We start from the raw sequence: 15,415 nt of genomic DNA, 5'->3' as shown, positions 1-15,415 counted from the left end.
GTCTCCCCTTCTCACAATGAGAACCGCTTCCCGGCGCTCATCACCCGCTTCAGTGCTGACGACCCGAGAGCTCTGCGGAGTTTCCCTCCGTCCCTGCAACTTGTTCTCAAGTTGCACACGGTGTTAGACGCTGTGCTTTTTATTCGGATTGAATCTCGGGGGATGAGAAGGAAACAACTCTGAATATTTCTATTTTAGGAAGCCAGTGATTAGAGTGGCCGCCTTTGAAGAACTATTGACAAAATGGCCCAAGGGTGATTGAAGTTTCTATTTTAGCCACGTCTGTGATTTTCTTTCTGTTTTAGCGATGCCGTTTTCATTTGCGGTTTATTTTCCTAGATAAAACACCCACCCCAGAAAGCACCCCAAGTTGGATCTTTTTCTTTTTTTTTAAGGAAAAAAATATCTAGGCTAATTTGTCGTTATCATCTGCTGCTTATCTTTGAAATGAAGAGACTGAAATTCCTTAGAATTTTCTTTATTTTATTTTATTCTGTTTATTAAATTCGTTGGGGTGGCACTGGTCAACATGAACACACAGGATTCAGGTGCACGTTTCTGTGTGTACAAGATCTGTATATTGCACTGTATGCCCACCACCCAAAGTCAAGTCTTCTCCTGTCACCATCATAGAATTTTCGAGTTGGAATAGACCATAAAGAGAATTTAGTACCATTTCTTCATTTTTTAGTTGAAGATATTGAGGCCATGGGGGTGTCAAATGACCTACCCAAGGTGACAGCTGGATTGTAGGTAGAATCATAACTAAAACCCAGGTCTTTGATTCCCTGCTTGTGTGATTCAAGTCTTGTAACTGCTTAGGCATACTTTTGAAGTTGAGGGTTATTTTAGGATGATGTTAATTGGGTACCAACGTGGAATTTACCGTCCCCAGCAAAGACATATTTTTCAAACACGTCTGCAGTGAAAGCTATATGTAATTATTTTCAGAGCTATACCAGGCTATGTCACTGAGTATCCTTTAGTTGAGTATTAACTATTATCATTGTATCATGTAATGTATTGCTAAATTTCTGCCACTGCCTTAGATCAAATATTTGTAAGGTGAATTCTGTTTTCTGATATGATAGATAAGAGTGACTATTATTAGAAGTGTATAGGCAGGCCAGGTAGGAGTCACAGAAAGTATCTGGCAAGTTATAAAAGACTATATGGCCCTAGCTGGTTTGGCTCAGTGGATAGAGAGTCGGCCTGGTGACTGAAGGGTCCTGGGTTTGATTCTGGTCAAGGGCACGTACCGGGTTGCAGGCTCCATCCCCGGTCGGGGGCGTGCAGGAGGCAGCCAATCAATGATTCTTTCTCATTGATATTTCTCTCTCTCTCTCCCTCTCCCTTTCTCTCTGAAATTATATATATATATATATTTAAAAAAAATTATATGGAAAGATATTGATATTGGTATTGAAAGATATTAATGGTTCAATTGAAAATTAGCCCCAGAGTAGGATAAGGGATAAAGAGTGGAAGGGATTCAAGAAGTTTCCAGATGACTTGCACTTAATCGAATATTTTTATATTTTGAAAAACAGATCCTATGTAGGAACCTATAGAAATTTGCCTTCCTATAAATCTCTTAATGTGTTTTTTTAATGGTGGTATAAATAATAAAATCTAAAATTTTTGAGTGCTGTAAAATCAGGAAAATTAATTAGTAAATAGAAGTATCAAATCTTGACATAAATGAAGCATAAAAATATTTGGTGATTTATAGCAGCTTTTTACAATTTTCCCTTCATATTCTGTTGCTTGGAAGGTGTATGGTTAGACATGAGGCTTATGACTGACAGGTAAATAAAGTTAAATTCTGTGGAAAAGATGCACAATCACACCTAGATTTGGGGTTTGTATTTCCATCTAGAAGAGATTGTTAATCCTGGTAGCAGAGATGGATTCTAGACCAAGGAGAATAAAGAAACCTTGGAGCTAATTCTCATAAGTGAGCCCACTGGTGATGAAAGATATACCTGTTTGAACATATATGGTAGATAAAGAGCAGTTAAACATTGAAAACATGATAACTCAAGCTGTTAATTATCTGCAGGGCTGGCCATTGTCAAATGAAGGATAGATCATTGCATGGGTCTTTGGCCTCATTAGCCATATTCTTTCTACTTAAAGTTCAAATTGGCTAATAATGTCTTGGAGAAAGCATGGCTTATCAAAACCAGGTTGGAAAAAATACTTGAATTTTATCCTTTGCCAGCCCATTTGCATGGGGAAAGAAATGAGGCAATTTACTAAATTTCGGCATTTAAATTAAAATTCATTTATCCAAGGTTTTTTTTTGTCATCCAAAATAATTTCTAGATTCAGAAGTTAACAAATATTTATCCACTTAATCATAAGAAAACTTTGTAAATATGTCGAGGCAAAAGGCATTTCTTGGTTGCATTTTATTGTGGGCCTCTCTGTCTCTATGGGAGTCCCTTCCACCCTCTCCGGAAGCTGCTTTTCCTGAGAATCTGTATTTCTGCAAATACAGAAATAGCCTTGTTAGGTAGACTGGCATCTTGCTGGCCCTCACTGGGAAGCTTTCATAGAGGGAGAAAGTCCCCTGTTTTCACACAGTTAAGTTGCCGAACTAAGATTACAGTGAAGAAATTCTTTTCTACAGATCATAGTGTCCCATTATGTGCCTTTTGTACGATTACTCCGGATTCACACAAGAAGGAAAGATCTTGTATGGGTGAAGCATTCCTCTCAGGCCGGTTTATTAATATTAGGGCAGTGGTTAGACAAGGAAGCCACTTCTATTGTGTTGTGGCATATTAGGTCACGGCGTACAGAGGAAGCGCTGAGCAGCTCCAGATACAGGACCTCACGGAAGTCTGCGAAGCCCGTGGGACTCGGCTCCTGATTAAACAGCAGCTCGGGAAACCGAGGCTCTCGTTTTAGATTAAACAAACAGACTTGTATCTTGAAAAAGATTTCTGAAGTAAATAAAGGTAGTGCTTTCTACAGTTTGAATTTTTGTGTTTATTATAACAGCTTCTGAGAAAAAGTATTTTCAGTAAGCTTCCCATGCAAATTATTTCAGGATTTGTGGCTATAGGGCTTGAGATTCAGGTTGGGAATGCTCTAATTGCTTTCAGTTGGTGATATTTTTGGGTTAACTAAATATGCTCATTTGCCCAGTAATAGGAAGTCTGTCCAACAATTTTGTAGCTGATTAGCATTGAAGTTATCAAATTCCTACAGTTTTGCTGATACCAATGTGCTGACTGTTTATACAACTCCTGAAATGTAGAGTCCTTGGGCCTCTGTGTCCCCTGTGGGCTGTGTCACTTAGATAACAGCTGTACATGCAATAAAACAGACTTTGTAGTGTCAGGAAGGGATGGCCAGGGTTCTGAAACAGTTAAACAAGTGCTCAAAAAGTCCTTGTAGGTGGCCACATAAAAAGTTTTCCAGTCTCGCTGAGAGTAAAAGTCCTGAGCCAATCACAGGAAGGGCAGGTGTGGTAGGGGAAGCTTGGACTTTGGCGTTGGCCTTCCTGTGCCACTTCAGTAGCTTTAAGACCTTGGGCCAGTCACCTGACCTCTCCCGGCTTCTTAGATCTCAGTCATGAAAACAAGACGATGGTCATATTCACCTAAAGGGCTGTTGGGCAGGTGAGGTAGGGTCCCGGTGCATGACGCATCTGCTGCGTGTTGAGCACTCAACAACATAGTCGTCGTCTTTGCTTCTGATTTGTAAATTGAGGGGGTTATCAGAATTGACTAATGGGCAGTGGTATGGCTTCAGAGAGGGAACTCCCAAGTGGAATGCCTAGAACTTGCTGGATTTAAAAAACTTTGTTACTCAAAATAAATTGTTCTATGATGGGTGGAGAAGGAACCCTTTACATCTAGCTTAAGTATGAAATATAGGCTGGTGGTGTTACTTCTTGAAATTTATAAGGTTGGGGAATTATGCCAGAAATTTAAAAGATGATCTGGATTACTCTACTTTTATGTAATAAACTTGGTCTTAAACATCAAGATGCCTACAGCTCTTGCATGTGAACAGTTGCTGGTTTTAATTTAAAGGAGCCGAGAGCAATCTCAGTTTAGTTGATCCCAAACAAAATTGTGTACTCGCATAAAGCATCCCTGAAGGCGGCCAGTCAACCGGGACCCACAGGGCTGAGGCTTCCCTCGGAAAACGGCATTTGGAGGGATGACCATGACTGTCTTCCCTTCTCTTTTAAAATCATGCCTTTTTGCAGCCTCCTAGCTGTGCGTTACTCTCTTAAAAATGTGTATTTATTACTCTGACATGCGGAAAAGAATATTTTAGAAAGAAGCTGGATATTCCTGGTATAAAATAGACTGCTACATCGAGGGCTGTTTTTAGATTCTAATCTCAACCTTCCTGTGAATCTTCGTACGAAGACACTGTTGTCAGAGAAAGCTGAAGAAATAGGCTAAAACCAGTGTGTCAGAGCAAACTGTTGGAGTGAAGTATTTTTAAATTGTAGCAAGTGACTAATTTGGAACCATGCCTTGGCATTACAGTTATTTGCCACAAAGAACAGGCGTATCAGAAAAATAACCTCGCTATTTCAAAAAAGTGTTTTGTTTTTTTTACCAAGGTTAGCACAGTGCAGAAACTCCACATTTCATTTGACTTCGTTGTGACTCAAGTGGGGAAAATGAGAACTATTGACACGAAATGCCTCAGGTGCCTGAGAGCTCTTTGCAGCCTCAATTTCCCTACTAAGACCTTTTTTCTTTTTTTTCTTTGCCCAGTCCTTAGCGATCCCTAACCCTAAGGAACTCCTAGAGTGCTTATTTGTGGGACAGGATGTTCATGGGATGCAGGATGAAAACATTGGAACTTAACTCTATTTATCTTCACCTTTTTAATATTTTGGTTTATGTGATTTTTTAAGTTATAGAACATATTGGTACACTAATACATTTTTATGGTTTGTAAATAAATAAATTTATATGAAATGGAAGGAATGTAAAGAAAATTTACGGATGGGCGGGCTGTGTGATCAAAAAGGTTTGGATTCAGTGTACCAGTCTACAGTTTTCATTTAGCAAATACCCCTTGTTTCTTTAAGTTCTGCCTCTTCGCCCAGATTGCCAGGACTTTGTCTTACTTCCTTAGTATTTCTAGTGTTTGCATGGTATCTCACGGTTTGTAGATGATCAGTAAAAGTTTGTGGGTGAGGATGATCAGGATGATACAGGAGAACTGGGTTCATCACACCGGGAGTCGTGTGTGTGTGTGTGTGTGTGTGTGTGTGTGTGTGTGTGTTAAAAGGAGAGAGTACAAGCTTAGAGCCTCTAATTCTGTGAACCTTGCTTTTTATCCAGCCACAATTCATCGCCTGGAATGAGGCCATTTATAATTGTTTTATTTTTTAATAATAAAATTTTTCTTTTAGAACAATTTTAGATTTACAGAGAAGTTGCAAAGGTAGTACACAGAGTTCCTGTACATCCTTTATCCAGATTTCCCTATTGTTAACATGTTACATTAGCATAGTACATTTGTCTCACGTAGGAGCCATTACTAATAATTATTATTAACTAGAGTCCATCCTTTATTCCCATTTCTTTAGTGTTTCCCTGAGTCCTGTTTCTGTTCTAGGACGCCACATTACATTTAGCTGTGTCCCCTTAGGCTCCAGCAATCTGTTCTTTGTTTCATTTTGTTTTGTTTTTTGATCCTCACCCAAGGATTACCCCCCCCCCCCCATTGGTTTTTAGAGAGAGTAGAAGGGGTGGGGAAAAGAGAAAAACAGAAACTTTGATTGGTTGCCTCCCACACATGCCCTGACTGGGGCCAGAGATGGAACTTGCAACCCAGGTACGTGCCCTTGACCAGGAATTGAACCTTTGACCCTTTGGTGCGCAAGCCCACGCTCTAACCGTTGAGCGCCACCGACCAGGGGCTGTTCTTTGTTTTGATGATCTTGACAGCCTTGAGAAGTACTGGTCAGGTGTTTTGTAGAATATCCCTCTGCTGTCATTGGTTGGATGTTTTCCTCATGATTAGATGGGGGCTATATATTCTGAGGCGGAACACCAGAGATAAAGTACCATTCTCCTCACATCACTTAATGGTTACATGATTTCAACATGACTGCCATCGGACGTTTTATCGGAACTTTTACCAACTGAATTTTCAGACCCCCTCAAGTCACTCTAACGAAACTCTTAAGCCTAAGAGGTTGGTTTCCTTCCCTTGCTCACCTGGCTGAGGGGCTGTTTGTCCGCTTTCTCCACGGTACAGTCACCGCTCCCCCTCCTCCACACCGAACGTGCGCTGATGTTACACCCCTGATCCCTCAGGATGGGAGGGAAGCCTCGGAGGCTTAATGAGTTTAGAGTGATTTTAGGGATCTGTCGACTCTGGAAATTGTTGAAAGGGATTGTGGGCACCTCCTGTAGTTGGTGAAAGTGAAGATCACATGTCTGATGGCAGGTCTCTTGCAGAGCCTGGTGGTAGACTTGTTTTGATCTTTACGGAGCTTTTCTCTTTTTTTATTTTGGAAAATTTCAAACATAAACAAAAGTAGAGGAAGTAATAGAATGAACTCTCATGTACCCATCGCCCAGCATCAACAGTTTTTAATTTATGGTCAATCTTGTTCACATGTACCCTTCTCACTGGCTCCAGCCCCATTGTTTTGATGTAAATCCCAGCTATGGGATCAGTTCAGCTGAAAATGTTTCAGGAAAAAGTAAAGATGTTTTTATAAAACAGGATCACTTCATCAAGATCAGCTGGGAGCCCAGCCGGCATGGCTCAATGGTTGAGAGTTGACCTATGAAGCAGGAGGAGGTCACGGCTCAATTCCCGGTCAGGGCACATGCCCGGGTTGCGGGCTCGATCCCCAGTGCGGGGCGTGCAGGAAGCAGCCAATCAATGATTCTCATCATTGATGTTTCTATCTTTCTCTTCCTCTTCCTCCCTCTCTTAATAACAACCCAAAAACCAAAAGAAAAAGAAATATCACCTGGGGATTTGTAGGAGTGCAGGTGTTTGAGCCCCAAACAGACCAACTGAGTCAGAATTCTGGAGGCTGGCCTGGAAATCTGCATTTATAACACTTTTCTGGGATTTCTCTGCCCCACAACAAAATATTTCATCTTCTAGCGACAAAATAGTATCAGTTATTTAATAGAAATCTGTTGGCTGGTATAACCAGTGAGACTCAAGGAAGGAAGAACAACTTTAAATTGAAAAAATTAAAATTAATGTCAATACCGGAAATGGGAAGAGGTTGCTCCTCCTGACCACTGTGCCGGATACGGTCCTGAAGACTCTTCTGGGAGAAGTGCCTGTTCGTAACCACAGAAGAATTTCAGCTCTCCAGGGCAGGACATCCTTACAGCTCTGCATGCCTTTGATTGTTTTTTTTTAACTTCAGCCCCTTCTTTGGAAGTCAGCATAACTAGTAACCTCTTTACATTTTATACATATCCTGTATAAATAATCAGCAAACACTGTGAACCGGTGCCTGACAGTCAGATGCCGGCCCGGGGAGCTGAGAGCCTGTGGTGTAGACGTGCCAGCCCGATGCCAGGTTCTGCCCTGCAGCCCCGCTGGCAAGGACTCGAAGCTGGAGCCGGCGTAACTCGGCGACATTCCTGTCCCCCGCGTCACCGATGTGCACACTACCCCAGTGGGCCCCGGTTCGGTTCATGACCTGTGTAGTAGCTGCTGGCGTTATTTTTTTCAGCACAATATCATGTTAACTTCTTGGTTTTTAAAAAGTTTGTTTTTTCAAGCTAGTTGATCTTGGAATAGCTTAGGGTTCGTAGCGTATTTCATATTTTCCAACAGGTACTTTTTTATTTAAAGTTAGTCGATATATGTTGATACACAGGATGGAGCAAAAACAGTTGTGAGTATGGAAAATATAGCATTTATTCTTGTATTATCATTGATTGATTATTGTATTATTTTCCAAAACTGTACATTTTGCATTGATGTACAAAATATTCTTTTGATTAGTTAAAGTAAACTACCCCAGAAACTGCTATATTATAATGGGTTTGATTAAGAACATCATAGGTTCATAGACCAGTACAGATAATTCAGGACTCTCTTATTTTTTGCAACACATATGCCTTGAATAGGAGAAAAGAAATTAGTTCAAGCATCTATGATAGTGAACTTAGGGAAGTTGCTCTTATCCCAAAGTGAAACCACTATAATTTAATTTTTAAAAGCACTTTTTTTTTCTCCTGTGTTCGCCATGTTCATAGTCCATCCCAAACACCTCTTACATCCTTTTTTGCTATAGTGAACAGGAGACTTGAGTTTCATATGATATAATTGCAACTTTTAATTATAGGAAGTATATCTCTAAGATATCTTGGACTTAGAAGATTGATGAGGGAGAGTTTGTAGTCATTTTACACATTTAAAATATCTATTTTAACTAAATAGTAATTGTGAAATTTTATAATTTCAGCTTTTTATTGCAAAACCGAAGTGTTGGTTACCTCTCACATAAGCCTCTAAATTTAAGTTTTATGTGTTTTTCACGTTACAAATTCTTCCTCGGAACCTCAATAAATTCAACTTGTGTTCCTTTCAGAAGGAAAAAAATGCCTCTTCCTGGTTCTCCCTGGCAGGGTGCCTCTCTAGAATGGTTCTTTATGTCAGTAGCAACTGTTACTCTCCAAGGACCCCGCCTGCAGTTATAGGCAGAGCCCCACTTGACTCTGACTTCAGACTGTTATTAAAACGCAGCACCTGCACGCTGATTGCTAGTGAGACCCTGAGCAATAACACACTTACCAAAATAGTCCTGGGAACACTCTCCCAGAGGCCTGCTGCAGCTCAGCAATCTGTAATCTGACTTCTTCTTGAGGAAAAAATGAACTTCTAACAAAAGATCATTACAACCAATATTAACCATATGGGCACTTGGTAGAATCATAACGTTTTGGAATTGTATGTCCTTATAGATAGAACTTCAGAGCTGACATGCAAGTTTACAGGTGCAGGAACCAAGGCTCAGAGAAGTTAAGGAGCAGATCCAGCCCCGTACTGCCAGTCAGTGGCAGACTAATTGTGGAATGAGGGGTCCCACCGTCCCGTCCACCCTGTTCACCAAGTTCATCGCCTCGCTCTGTCGAGAATTCTCTTATTAGTGTGATGCACACACACAGACTAATTCCAGTCATTTCTCCTCTGGATATTTATTTCTATTTACTGTCTGAAAGTACTGAGATGAAATGCAAACACAGTTGTCACATAGTCGATTCTTGAAGTATGGAAGATAATTACTTAGTAAAAATTAATAGACTAAAGTGCTAGCTTCCATGATTAGGCTCAAAAAGACCAGGTTCATTTTTTACTTTTTAAAATTTGTATGAATAATTTCGTTTCCACCTGTGAGATGAAGTTGTACGGTTTAATTAAAGGTGTAAAATATTTCTAATTTTTTAAACATGTAATGACAAACGTGTAAAACATTCACTTATAAACATGTTATTTCTTTGAAGAACATCTGTTGAGTTGGATTTCTTGGAATGAGCTGCTTCTCTCCTTTTGTTCTCTTCTTTCTACAATGTGAGAGCCTTTATTTTTTCTATTACATTTTATTTCCAAGAATCCCCCTCCCACATGCCCACACACTTAAAATAGGATCTTTTCATGCATATAATATCTCCTCTTACTGCTGAGGACATAAGTATAGTTGTTAGTTTTAGTTCTTGTTTTTTTTTAAACACCTGCTCTGTCTGCTTCCTGCAAGTACCTTTTTGTCTGTTGGGTTGGCCGCTCTCTTAACTTTTTTAAGGAGGGTTATTTTCCGTGTCAGGTGGTCCTTGGAAGTCTGTTCATGTTAGAGTGAGGGACGCCGATGGGACTTGTCCTTTCACCCCACACTCCATGTCACACCTGCCACCAAGTCCTGGGCGCAGCCTCTCACCCTCCGCGTCAGGGAGGGTAGGGGCGTGCGCCCTGAGCATCGCATAGGAGCCATGTGACCTTGGAAAAGCGTCCTCACCTCTCCATTGCTCAGTTTCTCCATTTTTAAGTGGGGCTAATAATAGAGCCTACTCGAAGGCTGTTGTGGGACTGGGTGAGTTTAGAATGGTGTGTGGCACATAGAAGCACCGTTCAAGTATTAACTACATTGGTTTGTTAAAGGTTAGTGGGCATTTTAATTTGTTTTTATAAATTGATTTTTAGATAGAGAAGAAGGGAGAGGGGTAGAGAGAAACATCAGTGAGAGAGAAACATCATCGATCGGCTGCCTCCTGCAAGCCCCCTACTGAGGATTGAGCCCACAACCTGGACATGGGCCCTGACCGGGAATCGAACTGGTAACCTCTTGGTTCCTGGGTTGGCACTCAACCGCTGAGCCACACTCACCGGGCTTAACTATGTATTTTTAGAACCACTCCAGGTGGTTCTAAAAACCACCAGCATTTCTTGCATGAATTTTTGTCATATCAGAAATGTGTTTTCTGATCACTCCATATAAAATAACAACCCCCCCCCCCCATCTGCTACTTTATTTTCCACATGGCTTATCTCCATCCGAGGTGCCACGCATTCCTTACTGTTTCCCTGCACAAGCAGGTGAGCTGTTTTCCACTCAGGTTCCCAGAGCCCGTGGCAGTGCCTGCTTTAGAGAAGATGCTTAGGAAACATTTGACGAAGGATGCTTTGGGTGGGACTTGTTGACTGGCGGGCTTCACATCAGGGCCATGAAGCAGCCACTTCAATAAAGAGACCTTCCTGTTCCCGTGGCTCCTTATTACCGGAAGGTCTTCTCTCTTGGGCTGGACACCTCAGTGCGGAAGCACCTAGATTATCGGGTTAAGCTCTCCGTGGTCTGTTTTCCTGTGTAATGTAAAGGCACATCCGTGAAGCATCATCAGGACACCCTAGTAAACCTCACCTGTGTGCTGCGGAGCCTTGTCAGGGCCCGTGTGGTGAGCAGTTTCTGGCTGAGTTATGGAGATAGAACTTACAAAAGAAAGCTTTGTTACGGAGGCCTTTGAACATACACAAAAGTAGACAGAAGGGTAAAATGAATTCTCTTTACCCGTCTCCCAGTGCCAGCTGTGCCTCCGGCCGGTCCAACTGCATCCATTCCGCCGTCAACTTCCTCTCTGGAGAGAACTTTTAAAGACACATTGCCTGTGACTGTTGCAGTTACATTAACAAGAATGGAATTTGGGCCCTAGGAAGCTACAAAGCTTCTGAAACTAGAGGCTCTAGCAGGGTGTGGCAGGAAATGAAAAAGAAAAAGAAAGGCAGGCGTGTTTTTCTAGGATTTTCAGGGTCTGCCCTCCCTGGAAGTCAGGTGCCTGCATCTCGGTCATCGCCCAGCCTTTGGCCCTGTGGTGCGGAGATCGTGTTGGCTGGTTTGTGTGGTGACTCCCATTTTCCATTGACTTGCCTGCGCGTTGGTACGGATTTCCATGGGAAGTTGCGTGGAGACAGAACGTCCTTTCCCCCGGACAGTAATGGCCACGGAAGTGGCCGGGGTGGGGACAGGACCTGGGAGGCGGGCCTGAGGCCCTGCTCCGGGCCAGCCCCTGCCTGTTCTGACCGGGCTTCCGGGCCGGCAGGAAGCCCTGACTCAGAGCTGCCCAAACAGCGCGGCGCACCCCTGCACAGCTCGGCCGGGCCGGCAGCTTGATGAAGAATCCCGGTCCTAGAACACCGCCCTGCCATCCTTCATAGAACACCGCCCTGCCATCCTTCATAGAACACCGCCCTGCCATCCTTCATAGAACACCGCCCTGCCATCCTTCATAGAACACCGCCCTGCCATCGTTTGCCAGCGTGCGGGGCACCGGAGGCCCACAGAGGTCTTCTAAACCCGACCCCTTTGGCCCAGCTCTGCCTCCTTAGGGGAGCTCTCCTCTTTGGTCGCTTCCATCCAAGTTAGTGTCTTTAAAACTGGAATGAAATGAACCTTTGATGACAAATTTTAGTGGAATAGGCTGAGTGAAACAACGTTAGAGTCACATCTTAGAAAGCATCTATTAAGATTCCTTTTTGGACCAAAATAAAGAGAGTGGCAGCCCAGGGGCGGGTAGCCCAACACCCCGGGCCGCCACGGAGGAGCGGGCACCTTGGGACTTCTGCTTTGCCAGCACCCAGTGAGTCTCCTGCAGCTTCCGGTGACATGAGCCGGCATGGAGAACATGGTGCGTGTGAATGAATATCGTTATCAGAGGAGAACACAAGTTGGGGGAAATCCACTTTTTAAGAAAACTTATTGTTTAAAGAAAACAACTTAATAGTTACACTGCTTAATATGAATTGCAGAATGGGTAAATTAAGAATGTTTTTGGAAGTTCTCTGAGACCTGGGGAATAGTGGTTAACTGTTAATGGTGGGGAGGGACAGGAATACCCGGTACAGTATGCATTAGGGGATGGTTAGTAGTGGGAGGAAAATCTTTGCCAAATAAGAGCATCAAATTATCAAAGGACTGCTGCTGTTGCAATGTTTGACCCTTAAAACCTAAGTTCATTCTGTTACCCAGGAGATTAGTCATGCATTTCTTTCTCCTCCTCTCCCTCCTTGCTTATCTTCCCTCCTTTGCTGGTGCTCCTTAGTTGGTGTCTCCCTCACTTTCTCTCTTTCTCCTCTCCCCCCACTTCTGACTGAATGCCAGGCTCTGTGCTGGGCCCTGAGAGTCGCTGGTGGAGTATACAGGCCTGGTCCCCAACCCTGCTTAGCTTCAGCTAGTGGGGAAGACATGGACGTTTAGAATGCTGGGGTGATAAACTCTACGATGGGGAAATACAGGGTGCGGTGGGGGTCCAAAGGTAGGGACTGGGACCTGTGGGACCAGTTTCCAGGTTGATCGGATGGTGAAGAGGAGTTAGTGGAAGGGTGTGGGAGTTTCCCGGTAGAAAGAACGTAAATGCCTGTGACGTAACAGGGAACACATACTTGGTCTTTGTCCCCCTTTCCGGGACCAGAGCTCCCAAAACATGGGATTTCCTGGTGATAGGGGTGATGGGAGCATCTCTTGTTATTAACAACAAGCCCCTGTCAGTCATACATGAATTTATGCTCATGACGTGACTCTAGGTGGGCCCCAATTAGCTTCATGATGGGGCTGGTAGCCAGAGGAGCCAAGCACGTGATGAGAGGGTTTGTGCTTTCAGCCCCCCCCTTTCTGACCTGAACCACTGGGTAACCCAACGGCAAATATGAAGAAATTTCTCTTTATGAAAGCGTATCAGCTTGTAACTGAAGAAGGAATGACAAAATTAGAGTATCAGCATTTTGCAATCTCTAATGGATCAAGCATTAATTATCATTTCTTTTTATCTGTGGATGTTTACATTTTTTATTTAACCCCAAAATTGTTTCACAGGTAACTCTTTAGTTAATTACATGTATGTTCAAATTCTGATGGAAGCTCTAGGCAGGGATTTATAATGGTTGAATTAATAATCAGGTAGTACTCCTGACTTACTCTGAGTCATTACTGAGAAATTGCATGCTCCTAATTACCTGTCTATAAAACAGATAATAGGTACCTACCTCTTAGAGTTTCTCAAGTTTTCTGCTTATTAAATCAAATGCTAGATAACTATTAAGATGGTTTGAAACTGAAATATCGCTCACAGAATGTGTTTTAGAGATGCCAGGGATGTTTTCATTGGTGTCTGAGGGAAGCAGGCTCAGCAGCACAGACCTCCAGTTCCCTCATTCCCAGTTTGCAGTGGTAAAGCTGCCTCAGTGTCTGGAGACACTCCCGTTGTTATTGATGCTTTTCTTTTCTAGACGGTTGGTTTGACTTACGCGTTCTGAATGGCGTGGACCGAGAATGTTAAAGGAACCCGTCTTGCTTCATGGTTTCCTAACAGTTGTAATCAGGAACCTCCCAGGGGCTGTTTGCACTTGGACCGCAGGGGAGTGGGGACTTCGGCTGTAGTTCCTCAGGCTGGAGTTTGCTTCCTCTGTGGCTTCTGCAGGCCCAGCTCACCTTCCAGCCTGTGTGAGGTTGGTTCCAGTTCTTCAGCTTCCGGAAGTTTTCCTTTAACTGGGATATAGAGTTTTTTAAAGCACAGTGCCGTGGACTAACCAGGAGAAAAGCACAGTATATAAGATGGTTTTAAAAGTGATAAAACTAAAAATTTCTACTTGGGGCTACTAGTAGGTTCCTTTTCAGGCTGTAGTTTGTAGAGTCCTTTCGGTGGGACTGGTAGACCCGGAGGAGAACAGGCCTGGTGCACACGGAGGAAATCGGAGTGCGGGGAGCAGATGCCCCGTGGGGTCCTCACCAGATAGGCCTGTAGGTGGATAGAGCAAGTAAGTGAGGGGAGGGCCAGACTCCACACAGCTGTTAGTTTAACACGGTAAGACTTCTCATGCCGACCCCATGACTCACAGAAGATGGTTCTGAATCAGATAATTGAGCTGCCTTCAGGCAGTTCTGATCAAACTTTACAATAAATAGACAGTGTGTGCTGAGAAAAAAACATGGCTGAAAAGAGAGGAAAAAATGATTTAATATTTGTTATGTGGAGCTTGGAAGAGAGCCCCAGAAGTGTGTACTGTCTTAATTAACAGACTTCTGTTCAAAGTACTTAGGTTAGGCTGTTTTTAAGAGTTAAAAGTTAACCTTGATGAGGCAAACCATGTGGGGTCCTGGGGAGCATGGGTTTGTACTCAGCGCCACATTCCCACTGTGTCCTTGCATGTCAGTGTGTCACCTGTGATGTGGAGCTGGTCGGATTCCCTCAGCGCTGCGGTAACGATCCAATGAAATCATGCTGTAGTTTGTCACATCTCAGATACAATTGATTACGACACACCCTTCTGTGCCTTTAAAAAAGAGGAAACTCTGCCAATGAAAACCAACTTTTCGAGTATAAGATACACCTGAAGCCCTAACCGGTTTGGCTCAGTGGATGGAGCGTCAGCCTGCCGACTGAGGGGTCCCGGGTTCGATTCCGGCCAAGGGCATGTACCTTGGTTGCAGGCACATCCCCTAGTGGGGGGTGTGCAGGAGGCGGCTGATCGATGTTTCTCTCTCATCGATGTTTCTGGCTCTCTATCCCTCTCCCTTCCTCTCTGTAATAAAAATCAATAAAATATATTGGGAAAAAAAAGATACACCTGAAAATTCAGGATGTTAAAATGCAGTGGACAAACTGCATTTTAAAAATAAAATACAGCGGCTATGAAAGTGCTTTGCTGTAAGGAGCCTCAGGAGTCATATTTGCTTTTTATTGGATGAGCCAGGCAGGAAAACAGTTATAAGAATAAGTACCAGTGGGACACGCAAGCCGAGCTGAAGGAGAGCGCAGGTAGCTGGAGGAGGAGGAGGAAGTGACCTTTGTGGGTCGTCTTCATTCTTAGAAAGTTGGCTCCCGCGCCTCACTCGGTTGAGAATTGTGCAGTGTCTGTAGTTAAGGAATTCGCTCTCTCTGGAAGTTGACTTCCTCCAGAT

The 15,415-nt window shown here is 43.2% G+C and overlaps 1 protein-coding gene across 2 annotated transcripts in view; it reads left to right on the top strand.

Annotated features, from left to right (window-relative positions):
* LMTK2 (lemur tyrosine kinase 2) overlaps positions 1 to 15,415 on the top strand; it is a 65,696-nt gene that overhangs the window by 736 nt on the left and 49,545 nt on the right. The gene's annotated exons all lie outside the window — the stretch shown is intronic.

Source organism: Cnephaeus nilssonii (assembly GCF_951640355.1).
Source record: "Cnephaeus nilssonii genome assembly, chromosome: 5".
In the NCBI taxonomy this organism is placed as follows: domain Eukaryota; kingdom Metazoa; phylum Chordata; class Mammalia; order Chiroptera; family Vespertilionidae; genus Cnephaeus; species Cnephaeus nilssonii.
This window is presented reverse-complemented; position numbering and strand designations above follow the sequence as displayed.